General features: G+C 42.4%; 1 protein-coding gene across 4 annotated transcripts in view; it reads left to right on the top strand.

The window, feature by feature from the left end:
• The window catches only part of plxna1b (plexin A1b), a 197,189-nt gene that overhangs the window by 70,054 nt on the left and 111,756 nt on the right, over positions 1-15,379 (top strand). The gene's annotated exons all lie outside the window — the stretch shown is intronic.

Raw genomic sequence — 15,379 nt, 5'->3', positions numbered from 1 at the left:
AGGACGAAAGGATTTCCTCCGTTTTCTATATTGACAACTTCCCCTGCTCATACACGCTTCCTATTTCTGTCTGTGGGACAGTGTGAGGGGCACCAGAGGAAGTGAAAGGGCAAAATAAGCTGCGTGTGTGTGTGTGTGTGAGAGAGAGAGAGAGAGAGAGACAGAAATAGACACAATAAAGAGCACTTCTATAAAAAGCAATCTTGTGACAGTCCAGTGCGCTCAGCTGGCTGTCTGGAAACTTTGCTGTGCTTTCCTCTTCTCTCTCCTGCTTTGGTCCAGGGGAAGCCTTCTCACTAGTTTAGCATTTTCCGTGTGTATGTCAAAGAGGTGACACACATTAATAGGGGTGGGAAAAATAATGGATTCTTAGATGCATCACGATTCTCTCTAGAACAATTCGATTATATTATATATCGATACGAGTTTTATTTTTTAATGTGTTGATTTTTATTTAAAAGTTACTGTCTCCAGACATGTACAAATCAGAAAACAGAGTGACTGAAAGAGGATGGGATAATGGACAACAACTTAGAGTTTAGGCAAGAGTGCAGAAAAAAAAAACCACACAAAAATGGCCAAAAGGAAAAAGAAATACAATTTTGTATATATACACATGATCTAATAAGACACACATAAAATAATTAGGCAAAACACATATAGGCTGTTCATCTACTTTATCACATTACATCTGACCACCTCATGTTTCATGTTCTAAGAAGCCCATTCTCCACCTTTAAACATGACTGACTCTGACATGGAAGATTACTGGGAGAGATTGCTAGAAAGCACGCTGACGAGGAAGAGGACGAGATTTAATGCTCAGTGACATGTGTCAGAGGCTGGTTTGTCAGGGACACAAACGCAGAGACTAGAGGCATTTCCTCAGATGCTGCTGGTGGCACACATTATCCTGATGCCTTTGCCATTTCTTAAGTGATGCTGCTGCACTGCCATCACTCTGTATGGTTGTGTGTGTTGGAATATTTTATTTTGGCTTCACTTTCACCAGTTAAGTGACAATTGAGCCTCAGTTTGGGTGAAAAGAGCCAGAGAGGTGCGCTAGATAGTCGTTTTTTTTTCAGATTGCAGTTCAGATCATGCGCAAATGCCCAATGTAGTATCAACTCAACCGTGTATGAGTCCACGTCCGTGTCAGTTTTGTAGTATATCAGAGCTTTAAATGATCTGAAATGTCTGGCCACTGTACATCCCATGGCAGAATTAAAAAGGTCTAAGGTTTGAGAGTATTCAAAATGAAGCATTTTCCCCATCACCTTGTTTTTTTTTATTTGTTTTTTTCTTCAGTCCAAGTTGACTATCACCTATAAAGACACTGATGAAACAGACAGACTTGCTGGTTGGGGAAAAAAACAAAACGCTGCTGAGCACAGAGTTATCTGCGTGTCCCCACCCTCTTCCTGATAGTATGTGACTAATGGTCTTAATCTCACTTCCTTGTTATCTGCTGTTGATGTCTTTCTATCATTCTTTTCTTCTGTGTTTTCTTGGATTCCCTCCCTCCTGGATCTACCCCCTTTTCCCCCCTCTCTCCGTACCTCCGCCATGTACTCCCTCGCTGACATAGAGGAATGAGAGTTGACCCAGCTGGCCACCACTTCAGACAAACTTAGCTTTCTCTCTGTGTTTGCTTCTTTCTCCCTCAAACGGACAAACCACACACACCCATTATCTGTTAGTAATTTGCAGCGAGCAGCCTCTGATTTAAAAAGGTCTCACACTCCTCACTCAGCTTTTCTTCAGTTTTCTCCTTTATCATTCCTTCTTTTATCCTTCATTTCTTTCTGTTTTTTTAATGCTGCCCTTCTCTCTGTTTGTACTTTTAGCCTGTGGGACTGCTCAAAGTTCAGCTCTTTCAACAGATTACAACATAATATTTTAGTTATGGTTTAGTGCACTGTAAATCATGTAAACACAGTTTCTCCATGTGGGAAACAAACACTGTTTATTACAAAAGACTCACGAAAACGTACAACGTTTGCAAACAACTTGTTCCTGGTTTTCCTGGTAATGTCCCTGTTCATTTGGATGTTGCCAAATTTGCTCTTGTTAATTGTCTGACTGCTGCTCAGCCCTGGATGAACCCACAGAAACATACAGCCGTCGATTACAGCTTCTAATTGTCATAATTTGGCAGGAATGTGGTTGAATGTGGGTGGGCTGTATCATCTGGATAGCTTTGGGTGTCAAATCCACCCCCACCTCCTCCCCAGACACTACAGCCATTGGCCAGGCCCCATTGTGTTACCATGGCCACAGGCCAAACCAGAGGCGGGGCATCTGTCCTCCACCTGGTCGTACCAGCTGCTCATGCACTGCTATGGCACGGTGTGTGTGTGTGTGTGTGTGTGTGTGTGTGTGTGTGTGTGTGTGTGTGTGTGTGTGTGTGTGTGTGTGTGTGTGTGTGTGTGTGTGTGTGTGCACTCAGAGATTTGCATGCATACGGTATGTGCAGAGGAGTGTATTCCTGTGTGTTTATGTACCATAGTCTTCCTCTATCTGTGCCCTCTGTGACACTGCAGTTACATAAGGCAGTGTAAAGTGGCCTCTAGTTGAGCGGTGGAGGTATTAATAGGCGTTATTTGAGTGCAGCACGCCAAACTTGCAGCCCACATATAGAAGCATAATATGTGTCTATCCATCTGGGCCCAGAGGCTGGAAAGCTGTACCCACTATCTGGTGCAGTGTACCAAGTTTCACTTTTTTATCGACTAAAATGTAGCTGGTGAGTGATTTTTTTTTTTTTTACTCAGCTCCACTCATTGGCAGTGGGACAGTATCCCCTTCCCGGTTTTGTCTATTCACCTCCACTCATTGGCCAGGAGACAAGAAAATGTCAAAAGTTGTTTTACTCTTGCGAGAGAAAACACAGATAGTCTAGCTAGCTGTATCTACCCTGCAGAGATCTGAGGAGCAGTTAACCATAGTCCTCATAAATTCACTGGAGTTTAAAATTCCAACACAAAGAAAGCGGAAGGAAACGGACATCGGTGAAAAGACATGCATCCGGCGGAATTTCCTGCCGCACAGGAGCAATCCCGGGAAGTGGAACGTCAAGGATATAGACTACACTTCCTGTAAACAGGTACTACAGGAAAGGATACCTTTAGGCTAACTGTCTGAATGGACAAACTTGCATCTACGCCTACTTTCTGTAGGGTTTGCCCAGGTGTGGACAGGTGCGTTAATAGGACAGAACACACCACACATTCCTTCTACCAGTTTGTGTACACCGAAATCTGTGGCGGTGTGCTTTTATAAAACAGACAGGAGTGAGATTGAAATCGAGATTAAGTTCTTAACAACAGCTGGAACAGATATGGATCGTGAACTAATAGACTCTCCCTAACACACAATTTGTTCATCTTATATATCAATGTATACGGTCAAAGCTTATAAAGCAAATGAGCGTTTCTGTTGTGTTCAGTTTGAGCTTTACACTAACAAATGACCTGTTTACCACAGGAGATCCTAAGTTAGCTGTTACTAACTGTACAAAATGTGGAAAAGGGAAGGTCAGACATTGAGCTATGACAGTATTAACATTTCAGAATAGAGGAGGCTATGGTTAAAATGTTAATGTATCTTCATCTTTTCCCTTCTATTGGCGTCACTTAATGAGTAATATCACGACTATAAGGGATTAAATAGCACCTGGCACTAGGTCATGTCTTGGTGAGAGCGTGCACAGGGCTTGCACATCTGCTAAATGTCACCATGTATGCTCCACAGCTGTCCCTTTCCTCTGTGTGACACACACACACACACACACACACACACACACACACACACACTAAACACTACACTGTTTATGTGTGTGTGTGTGTGTGTGTGTGTGTGTGTGTGTGTGTGTGTGTGTGTGTGTTTTAATAGGGTCTAGTTAAAGCTTTGAATGTGTGGTTTATCTGTGACTGTAGCAGCTCAGTCTCTTTTTCTCATCCTTCAGTTGTTTAGTTGTTTTACTTCAGCTTGTCCTGGACTTTCCACTTTCTCTCCCTCTGTTTAACTTTCTCTCTCGCACTTGCACGCATACATACACACACACACACACACACACACACACACACACACACACACACACACATACACACACACTCCGTCCAGTCCAGTCTTTTGGCTCTTAAATCAGTCATGCTCATTGTATTTGGTCGGCAGCAGCCAAGACCGTCCCTGTGGACCATTACAGCACACCAGGAGACTGGAATGAGCAGGCAGGGAGGGAGAGAGGAAGGAAAATGGGAACTGAGCTGAGAGATGGAGTGAGAAATAAACATTTAAAGAGGAGAAGAATGCTGAATGAACAACACGGGGATGAAGCGATGGAAGAAAAAGCGTTGAAAGTTTCAAGCACAAAAGAGTTTCGGGGAGGCGTGAAAGCCACACTCCTCCAACTCTCATTTGTGTTCCTGTCAGTGGCAGTCTTCCCAGTTCTCCTTTTTCTCCCCTGCTCAGTTTAAGAGGTCGATTCCCCGCACCAGGCCCGAACCCAAGCCAGGGACTTTCCTCTGGCGCCTCCCCAAAAAAAGTTAGCAATCTGGGCAAAAAAGTGGGTGGCCTCACCTGGGGATGGAGGGACGAGGAGATAAAAGCTAAGTCAGCAGAGGAAAACGTATCATATTTTGTCTTGCCATACTGCAGGGACAGGCTTTTGGTTTCAGACAGAAACTAATGTTGTCTTTGCTTGGGTGGAGAAGAGAACTGGGCGTCTTCCAATGAAAGAAGTGAAAAAGCAATGCTATATTACACTATGTCACACAGTCATGTACCGTAGATACTTTAGCATATTTTTAGTTTTGAAAAAGCTACCCGCCCCCTCACCCTGTCTAGATTCGATGCATTAATAAGTTAAACCTCATCCATCAGTACATCTTTCTCCTCAACTCTCGGCAGAAGGCATTACATTTAGCTTCATGCCAAGAAAAACAGAGACCTCCTGGACAAACGCCAATAGCGTCCAACCGTGTTAAGCTAACAGCTGAAAGCCCACCAGACCTACAGATCACATCCTACATCACCATTAAACTCAAAAGCAAGACACATATTTAGGTGTTTTTGACTCGAACCCAAAGTTCATTTTTCTTTTTCCCCCTCCCTGACACTATCTTGTTTTGTGGAACTGACACAGCATACACACACACACACACACACACACACACACACACACACACACACACACACACACACACACACACACACAAGGTCAACCACTGCTGTAAATCGCTCTAAACCACGCTATAAAAGCTCATTTTAAACACCATCTGCATTCCTCGTTCCTTACAACTGCCAGACATTATTTGTGTGTGTGCATGTGTGTGTTCTGTCATTACTTTTCTTCCTCCTTAACTTCTTTTCATTTAAGCCACCAAGCCTCCTTTGTTTACGTCAACTTCTCTCTTTCTGTTCTCTCTGTTTCTTTTTCTGTCATGGGTGTTTGTGGTGTGTGTAAGAGCTGAGTAAGGTTATTTATTTTATTTTTATTTTTTTTTACTGCTTGTGTTTTGGAAAGACAGGAAGGGGAAGATACTGTTGAGAGAGAGGGCGAGAACTCAAAGAAAAAGAAGAGGATTAAGGGGTGAAGGGAAGGAAAGTTTCCAAACAAAAATGAAGAGGAGGGGAAAGAAGTTGAAAGTGAGAAGAAAAAAAGATCAAGAAATGAAAGAGGCAGAGGAGAGGCAAGCATTTGTGGCCAGGAATGGTTTGGCACACATTACGCTGAGGTGTGGTTTTGGCCTGGCTCCCATTAGCCTCTTGTATTACATCTATTACAAACATCTGCACACACCCACACACACTCTCACATGACGGCACAGTCAAAACAGACCCATATCTTAACCACCATAGAATTCCTCCGCCATAATACTGCTCCTTCCCAAGAAAGATGGAAATCAGTCATCTCTCCCTCTCTCCCTCCTCCCTCTCTCCCTAAAAGATGCTATTAGAGGCACCAGTGGCCATGTAATAACTTTGGCTCTCCCACAGGAACACACACACACACACACACACACACACACACACACACACACTCACACACACTCACACTCACGCACATACCCACCTTGGTAATTACAGCTGAATATTAGGTCTTATTTGCTGTAATCCTAGTGAATGGCTGATCTAGTCAGTAAATGGTGGGTCAAGCGACGCTGCATAGAGTCACATCAAGAGTGGGAGTGTGTTTATGTTCTTCATTTCTTGAAGCTATTAATTGATTTAATGCGACTGATTCAGATCAGTTGTGTGTAACTCCGTACACACAAATGCACACTTACATGAATTCAGTGCACGCAAACATTCTGCTACACATGCAAATTGATAGACTGTCTCACACACACTTTCTCTCACACAAACACACCCTCCCCCACTCCTACACTCACACTCAACACAAACACTCTACTCCCAAGCCGATCTCTTCCTGTGTTTGTATGTTCTCCACTTCTCTCTTCAAAGCCACATACACACTCCATAGATGATAGCATCTGTCCCCCCTCATTGCATTTAGCACTCTTCCCAATCTTTGTTTAGATTCCTACCTTCCTGTGTCTGATAAAGCCAACAGCTTGTAAGCATAGCTCTCATTCAGTGCGTTTACATGCAGTTTAAAAAAAAAGGATTATATTCGGGTTAAGCTAATACCCTGATTTGTCAAACGCCTTACCCCTGTTAAAGTTCTCATAACCCAGTTAACAGAGAACTCCTTCAGTAACTGGGGTATCCCTGCATGTATACACCTTAAACGAAGTATGATCGGTTTAAGCGTATGCACATGCTCCAACTGCCCCTCCCCACTCCCCTGAAGTGTTTTTTGAACCGGAAATAATCATAATCCATAAGCGCTGTGAGTCGTAGTCGTTACTATGATACTATACAACAAAACAGCGTTTTGCAGCAAAGAGTCTGCGGTCCGTCTGTTTTACTCCCCGCTGAGGCAGCAGCGGAAACTGGGAGATGGCTAAACAGATTGTCCATTCTCAGGGCTGTCAATGCTGTTTTTCGTCCAAAAATTGGAGGGACCGAGCAGCCTCCGCTGGCTCACGTTAATGTTAGTTAGCTAACAAAGTTAGCTTGCTAATTCCACCTGACACTGGTTACAGATCTAATGAGCCGAACAAGTTGTAAGTCATCTGGCAAGAACACTGTGCAGTGACAAGAGCATGTAAATGAAACATTAAGATGTTAAATTTGACTAATGTAGTGGCCGTTTGGTGTAATTTTTACATAGGTTAACCGGAAGAAAAGGCGTACTGTACCGGAGGTAGAGTTGTTCCCATCATTCTTCCACGCTCATGTATACAGGGAGAACTGGCATAACCCTGTTATTCACTTACCGGGGTTACCCGGTTACTGCTGTGCATGTTAAAGCATTGACTTTGTCTCAGTGACTTGAAGGGTTAGCAGTGGTCCAAACATGCCATTGTCACTGCGGGAATTATGTGCCAGGTTACTTTTCTTATGTGCAAGCACCCATAGCCGTGTAAATATTAAATCTAGTCTTTAAGTGTATGCATGATATGTCTTTAACATAAATATCCTCTCAGCAGTCTTTGATGTAAATGTGTAATATTGTCTCGGTTGAAATATCCCATAAGGGATTTGTGTTGCGCCTCGATGTAAGAGGAGGTCTTTTCTCATTTGAATGGTGACACTAAAAAGGCGTTCAATTGGAAAGCTCTATCTTCGAGTCTCATCTTATTGTATATGATAATGTTGTGCTGCAATTTCTTCCCCCGTTTGCAAGACAGCTGATAAAATCAGTCATAGTAAAGCACCTCTTTAGATGCAGTGCTTTTCACACTCGCAGCCTTGTGTGTGTATGTGTGTGTAACTCCATGCAGATGATTGAGTTAGCATGATTTAGTATTGGTCGGAAGATGAAATGCCGCCGCTGCGCCGTGTCTAGTGACTCGCTACACACACTTATCTGAGGACGGTAAGCTAAAGGCATTTCATTTGGAAGGAAAGAAGAGGGAGGAAGGAAAGGTAGAGAGGAGGAAAGAGGGGAAAAAGGTACACAGGAGATGAAAGAGAAAAGGAGAAAAATGCATTGCAGGGGAATGCTGAGGATGCAAGACATGGGTAGAGATAGAGGGATTGAGCAATGACAAGGCCTTCAATTTGAGCGAGCATGGAATTTAAAAAGGCCTTAACAGTGATGAATAGGTTTAATTTTCTGTTAAAGCAGCTCACTTTTTGGGCGCTTGGTTAGCTCACCTGGTAGAGCGGGCGCCCATACAGAGAAGCTTACTCCTCGACGCAGCGGCCGCGGGTTCGACTCCAACCTGTGGCCCTTTACTGCATGTCATTCCCCTTCTCTCTCCCCTTTCAAGTCTAAGCTGTCCTATCCAAATAAAGGCCTAAAATGCCCAAAAAATAATCTTAAAAAGCAGCTCACTTTCTTTCACCGTGTTTATTGTATGCAAGCATGTGCGCTTGGAGGATCATACCACATGTGGCTGGTTCCTTTTCTCTCCTTTTGTCTTGTCTTGCCTCCTCTTACTCCACAGCCTGTTGTAGCTGTGTGTGTGCACGTGTGTGTGAGTATGTGACCTTTTGTAAGCTCTGCTGGTGAAAGGCCACAGGCTCACACATGAATAACCATGGTGTAGACATGTGGGTGAAATCCAAAGCCAGTCAATAAGAGTTGGCATAGCAAGTAACCTGACAGACATATTTGAACTCAGTGACGAGTGCTTGATGTAAGATCTTCGAATGTCGTTAGAAACATTAGAAAGATAAAAATAGATTGAATTTTCTTTTAATGGAGCGGTGATGATGATAGACAAGCACTTCAAAACCCATCAAGGTGTTTGCATTAGTGTCAGTAATGTGTGGTGGTGTGTGGAAGATGATTTGTTTTGCCACATAAGGTATGTGGCAAAACCAATCAAAACAAAAAACGTCATTCCCTCTTTTTCCTTCTTCTAGGTTATTTAGTCTATCATGAGCTTATGTATCTATTTCTATGAATAGACATAAATAAACATGTAATCTTAAGAAGCTAGGACTTCTCACCATAGCAGGGCTTCATTTTACGCACATCCTCTCAAAAATACAAATACTGTCAAATTTCACACCAATAAAACCTGCTTAAACTAAAATAAAAGAGAGCCAAATTCATGATGCATCTGCTCTCCTTCCCAGAACTTAAAATAACCCGCTCCAGACACATGCTGTGTTATGATAGCAGCCACACTGACATTCCACTGACTGTGTGTATATACGGTATATCTATATGTGTTTGAGTGCTCGCCTACTCCATCATTGTCACCAAAGCGCTTTGTCTTTCTTGGTGCTGTTGAAGGAATGGCTGTCTGACCCACATATGGTATAGGTTTACTCTGAACTCTTCTGTGTCGGCTGTATATACTGTGTGTGTGTATAGCGCAGCATTTCATTGTTATTTTAACAGTAAATTAGTTAAATGCATTTAGGCTCGTGCACACTATGCTTGTTACACACACACACAGGGAAGCGCAGCAGCACACTAACATGCAAAAGATTACAAATAAAAATATTACGGTGCAAATCCGCCATCATAATAGCAATGTGCCAAGGTACAAACGCGCCTGGCTATTAAAGGGAATGGACGATGATACTCTGATTGGTCTATTGCACGTTACGCCCAAAACGCACCTATGAATTAATGAAGACACTAAGTACTACCCTTTTGAACCATGCGCCCAGCGCACGGACCCTTTTTCTACGCTGTCAAACTAGCAAAAGTGGATTTGGACACGCCCTAAACGCACCGGCGCCATGCGCTTCACGCCGTGCGCTTAGATCGTTAAAATAGAGCTTTAAAAACATAAAACAACTTATGTGATGTTCTTGATTCACTAACAATGCACTGCAGCTGTATGAGAGAGAATGAATGTAGTACTACCCACTATACTGTGTGCGTGTGTGTGTGTGTGTGTGTGTGTTAGTGATAGACCGATTTTATCGATACGCGGCTGCTGCGTTTGCCGATAGTTTTTTCCCGGCTTTATTTACAGACAGGCGTCCACAGGCAGCTCTGTGTTGCTGGAGACGCTGCAGTTCACGTGCAGACCATGCACTGTCCCTCCCCCACTAGCAGAGTGGCAGTGGCAGTCTTAAATTACAAATCAAGCACTTTACTTCAATGGATACTTTTCAGGTTTATTGTTTTCTTAAATTATTTAAATGTGTTGACAAAGGACATTTTGTGATGACCTGATTATATCTGTCGTATAATATGTCAGCAAGCAATGCATCATCAAGGCTGTGTTGTAGATGTTGATGAAAGCCTTTTACCCTTGCACAGTTAACCATATGCAGTGCATCCAGTGTGGCAGGGTTTACATTTTTATGATGTAAATTGAGGGAGCATAAGCAGTATCGGCTCCAAATATTGGCTCAAGAAAACCGGCAGTCCGTATTGGCCATCGGCTAAGGCTGATGAAAAAAAAAATCGGCATCGGCACTAAAGAATCTATATCGGTCGATCCCTAGTGTGTGTTTGTGTTTTTAAGAGTACAGGCTCATGTGCTAGTGGCCCTGTCAGGCTCTTGAACTTCTGTAATTAACTATATGTCCTGAAAGGCACACACACACACAATTTGGTGAATTTGTTTTGTGTCTTGTCGCGCTCAAGTTCTGCCAAGCTCACCAAGCGATAGGAAGTGACGTGAGTGATTTCAGCCCCTTTATCTGAACCCCCCGCCGCAGATAGAAAACACAGCTTAAAGAGAGACACAAAGGATATAGGAGACGTTTACATCGAGTTGTGATTAGGTAGTCTCCCCTGAGCCCAATATGATGTGTGTGATTGTTTTAGGAGTCTATTTGGCTGTGTGAATTTATCTCAGACACAATGATGTTGTAGGGTGTCTGTAAGGTCAGGGTTAAGATGAAAGTTGGATACATTTGTGTTAGGTATTTCAGCTATGGTGGAAATTTCTCTTGAAAAGTAATAATGATAATACTAACTTTTGAGCTTTCAGTCATATTATACTATCTGTATTATCAGATGGATAATGTTTGCCCATTTGTCATGAAATTATAATTGTTCATTTTTCCACTTTTTTGGAAAACTTAACAATTTTACTTTAAGAACTTCTCGTCCACATTGACTTAAAAGCTCAGCATCAAAGTTCATTTAACTCTCACCACCCTGTCCATTTAGTAGCTGTTGTGGAGCTTTCGTTCATAGCACATGATCTTTAACAGTAGAAAAAATGCCTCTTGGTTAAAAATAAATCGTGTCACTGATATAAATTTAACATGAAAAGCATTATGTTAAGTGGTATTTTACAATACACAAGATCACCCAGATACCATAGCCCACTAATACAAAGTGTTGCCATCTATTGTTCACTCCCTCACCCACTCCATCACTCCTTCCCACAGTCCAATGGCTCAAGGACCCTGACACTTTTCTCTCCTCTGGTCATGTCCCACTTGCTGCTTTTCTTCATTTGCTTTTTCCCTGGAGAGGACCACACTGAATTCCTCACTTCAATCGGACACACACACACACACACACACACACACACACAAACACACACAGCCCCCCCCCCACATCAAAGTCAGGAATGTGGGGCCTGCTACCATTATGCATGGGTAGACCTACTTATGTCAAGTTTACCCTTCTATAAGGGTCTGTGTGTGTGTGTGTGTGTGTGTGTGTGTGTGTGTGTGTGTGTGTGTGTGTACATGCTACGACTCAGCCAAGTATGCTTTGTGTTCACACATCTTCAAATCTGCTTTGAAATGTCAAAGCCATTACTGGAGCTATATGCTCTTGCTGGTGTGTAATGGCTCTCAGTCAGACCTGGGAACACCTGGACCATTTCATTCTGTTCCGTTCCATGAGCTGCTAATTCATTTTCTTGGAGTCTTTGAAGTCCCTCCTTAACTCCTCTTTTCTTGATTTTACTTCCCATCCTTTATTTAAAGCAATATTTCTATACAGTATGTTTCTTCTTCTTCTCTTTCACCCTTCTTTAGCTCCTTCGGTTCTTCTTCACTCCCTCACTCTCTTCACTTGTCCTCCTCCTTGTTTCCTACCTCTCTTTTTTCCCTACCTCTCTTTCATCCCGTAGTACGTCATACAGCAGTAGAGGACACACAATTGACAATCTCTCTTTCTGTCTCTTTCTGCCTCTCATTCTCTCACTTTCATGTACACATGCTCCATCAGTCACTTTCGACTATGACAGGCATCATTCTCATTGACGTGTTGTCTTATCGCCCAACTCTCTCACCTTCATACTGCCAGCCTCCCTATCAACAGCTAGCTATCCTTTGTGTCTATCAGAGCTAACCAGGCCTGCCTGGCACAGATAAAACTCGGCATCAGGGGATTTTGGGTGGATCGTTGGGTTTAGGGAGGTGTTAATACACACAGATTTTATATTTAAAAAATAAGGATGTTGTAGGAGGAGGGGGATGGTCGTTTCTGTGTGGTGATGATGCAGTGATTTTATTTGTTTGCAATCTTTTTCTCTCATACAGGAATTATGCAAGGTTTCTGAATATCATGAGGCATGTTGCAGACAGGGAATGTGTCACGGATGGTAATAACATCCCTGGGGATGTTGGGGAATGTTAGAAATGGGCCACTTCATAGGGATGCAGTAGAAGTTATTCGACACCGTGTTTCACTCATTTACCAAATTAGATATCACAGTCCACAGTCATATTTATTTTTGAGATTGTGGGGCCACTTCTCTCCAGATAGCACTGTTGTAGTGGAAAACACAAGTTCATTAATAACTTCTCTTTTTATTTCCAATTTCATTTACAATCCAGGAGGGAATAACAATTGTAGATTGTAGATTATTGAAGATCTTGGAGTAGCATTTATAAACAGCCAGGTTTGGAGTTTTACATTAGAGCCATTGAAAGACAAAGACTATAGTTGTTCCTATTGTAAATATTCATCTGCTATTCTTCGCATGTGGCTTTCGCTCCTCATTTTTCCACACTCTGCTTTGTTTTCGTCCTCTCCTCCATCTTTCTATGCTTTTCTACGTCCTTACTTAAGACAGTGCCTGTAATGTGTTTGAAGTCTGTTAATGTTACATTATGCATGTTGACAAGAGAGTAGAGATGGGCTTTTCCTGAAAACACAAGCACAGCATCATTCTATGAATCCATCCATCAACCACTTAGTGGAAAGCTAAGCAATACAGAGGAGACAGCAGCAGTAGCGTCTCCAATCATCACTGACTATTGCATTGATTTCTTGACATAGTTAACTTAACACTCATGCTCACACACATTCACATAGAGCTGTGCATGTATACGCATTGTAAACATAAACCTGTGAATTTATACAGATTCATGCATGTTAATACACTACATGTGCTTGTAGATAACTGTGACAACCTACACACACATGCACAGGCATGCAAGCTTACATGTACACATACATGATTGTACACACATTTGTACACTTCTAGAAGAAGCGCCTAACCCTCCTTAATGTACAGCTCCCCCTCTTAACCTGATTATTAGATTCTAGTGCTTGTTTCCCAGGCACAGTATCTCAGTTTGATTCAATTAGATAAATGTTATCCATCCATCCGTTCTATATTCCATAGTCCCTAGTTCTCTCCTTTCTTTCCATATTCTCTGGACAGTCTTGGCTGCAGCGCCTGTGGAATAAATTGATTTGAGACGATTTATTACCTGTGTTTTCACACGTCACCCACTATCACTCGCCCACTCTTCTGTTTTCTCTCTTTCTCACCTTTCTCACTCTCCCCACACTTTGCTTTTAATGTTAATACTGTAAATGAGCTGCATCCTCAGAGAATGGGAAATGGAAGGGAGAGAATAAAAAGTGAAACAAAGACAGGAAGGAAAACCTTAGATTAAGTAATGTGCGTAATCACTGCCAAGTGTTTTGAGTCCCTGTTTCTAAAGTGATTCCGGAATAAATGGACAAAGTGAGATCCACTATGAACAGTCGTTTGTACATTTGGGATTTTGCAGACTAGAAGATGCACAGAGCTACACACAGATGGACAAAAACAGAAGATAGAAAGCTTGACAGAAATACAAACTTTTATTCTCTTGATTATTGTGTGTGCCAAACCAGTCTAGGCTGAACGGTCATTAGCCAGTGAACTGGACTTGTGTGACTGGTACAGAGATAGATGTGTCTGCCAGCTGTCTTTTTTGTGCATGAGAGAGAGAGGGAGAAAATGATGCTGGGAAACCCACAAAATAAAAACTATTCTTTCACCTTTGTGTGTGCCAGCCATCAATTGTCCTTATTCTGGTTATCTGTGTTTAAAAACTATGTTGCCATGTGTGTTGGTATGTGTGTGTTTGTGTATGCGCATCTAGATGCGAACCATCAGTGAATGAAATGTATCTTTTGTTTACGGGCCCATTATCTAGATAATAACATCAATATTTCCCTCACCTCCAGTGCTTCATCACAGCCTTATGAGCTCTTTCTCTCTCTCTATCTTTCTTGGCCCCCTTTCTCTGGCACACACACACACACACACACACACACACACACACACACACACACACACACACACACACACACACACACACACACACACACACACAGGCAGTGAGCGATAATGGGATTGTTGCCCCTGTTTCTTTTGGTGAGATTGTAAATAAATTCTTTCATCGTAAAGTGTGCGCTCAGCACACAGTTTGTGTGTGTGCATGTACATATCTATCAAAACACATATTACCGTATGCATATCTATCATTGTGTGTTTGTGTATGTGTGTGTGTGCACCTGTGCCTGTTTTCTTCTTATCACATTTCATCTATCTGTGTGTGTGTGTGTGTGTGTGTGTGTGTGTGTGTGTGTGTGTGTGTGTGTGTGTGTTTTTTCAGTATCATTTTCCAGCTAGTCATTGCCTACTGTCTCTTCCTTGTCACTGTGGGCTGATAGCAGTGCGAGTCGACAAAGCTCAGTAATGGAGAGCTGATACTTCCCTCCCCCCTGTCGCTCTGCACTTTTCATTTGCTGCCGAGATGACTTTGGCTCACATCCATCCCCAGCCAGCCAATCTCCTATCTTGTATCTGCACCATTACGTTCCATATCTGGGCAAATTATTCGCCAAAGCTCACAAAGAAAATGTTAGCATATGCACACGTGTGTGTGTGTGTGTGTGTGTGTGTGTGTGTGTGTGCTCCTGCTCGATTGTACTGTTAAATACTTTGTCTACAGGTGTATTGGATGGTTAAGTTTTCATTGAAATCTAAAGATAGTGTCTCACTGTAATTCTCTCTGGGCTTCATAGAGGAACACAATGTTTTCATACACACCACTTTGTGACATTTATTCAGTTTTAAAAGTGTTTTTATTAGTTCTTCCCAGGTGCTGAATAGAGCTGTTTTTTCTACAGTTGTTATAA

Source organism: Sander vitreus, chromosome 4 (genome assembly GCF_031162955.1).
Source record: "Sander vitreus isolate 19-12246 chromosome 4, sanVit1, whole genome shotgun sequence".
In the NCBI taxonomy this organism is placed as follows: Eukaryota; Metazoa; Chordata; class Actinopteri; order Perciformes; family Percidae; genus Sander; species Sander vitreus.
This window is presented reverse-complemented; position numbering and strand designations above follow the sequence as displayed.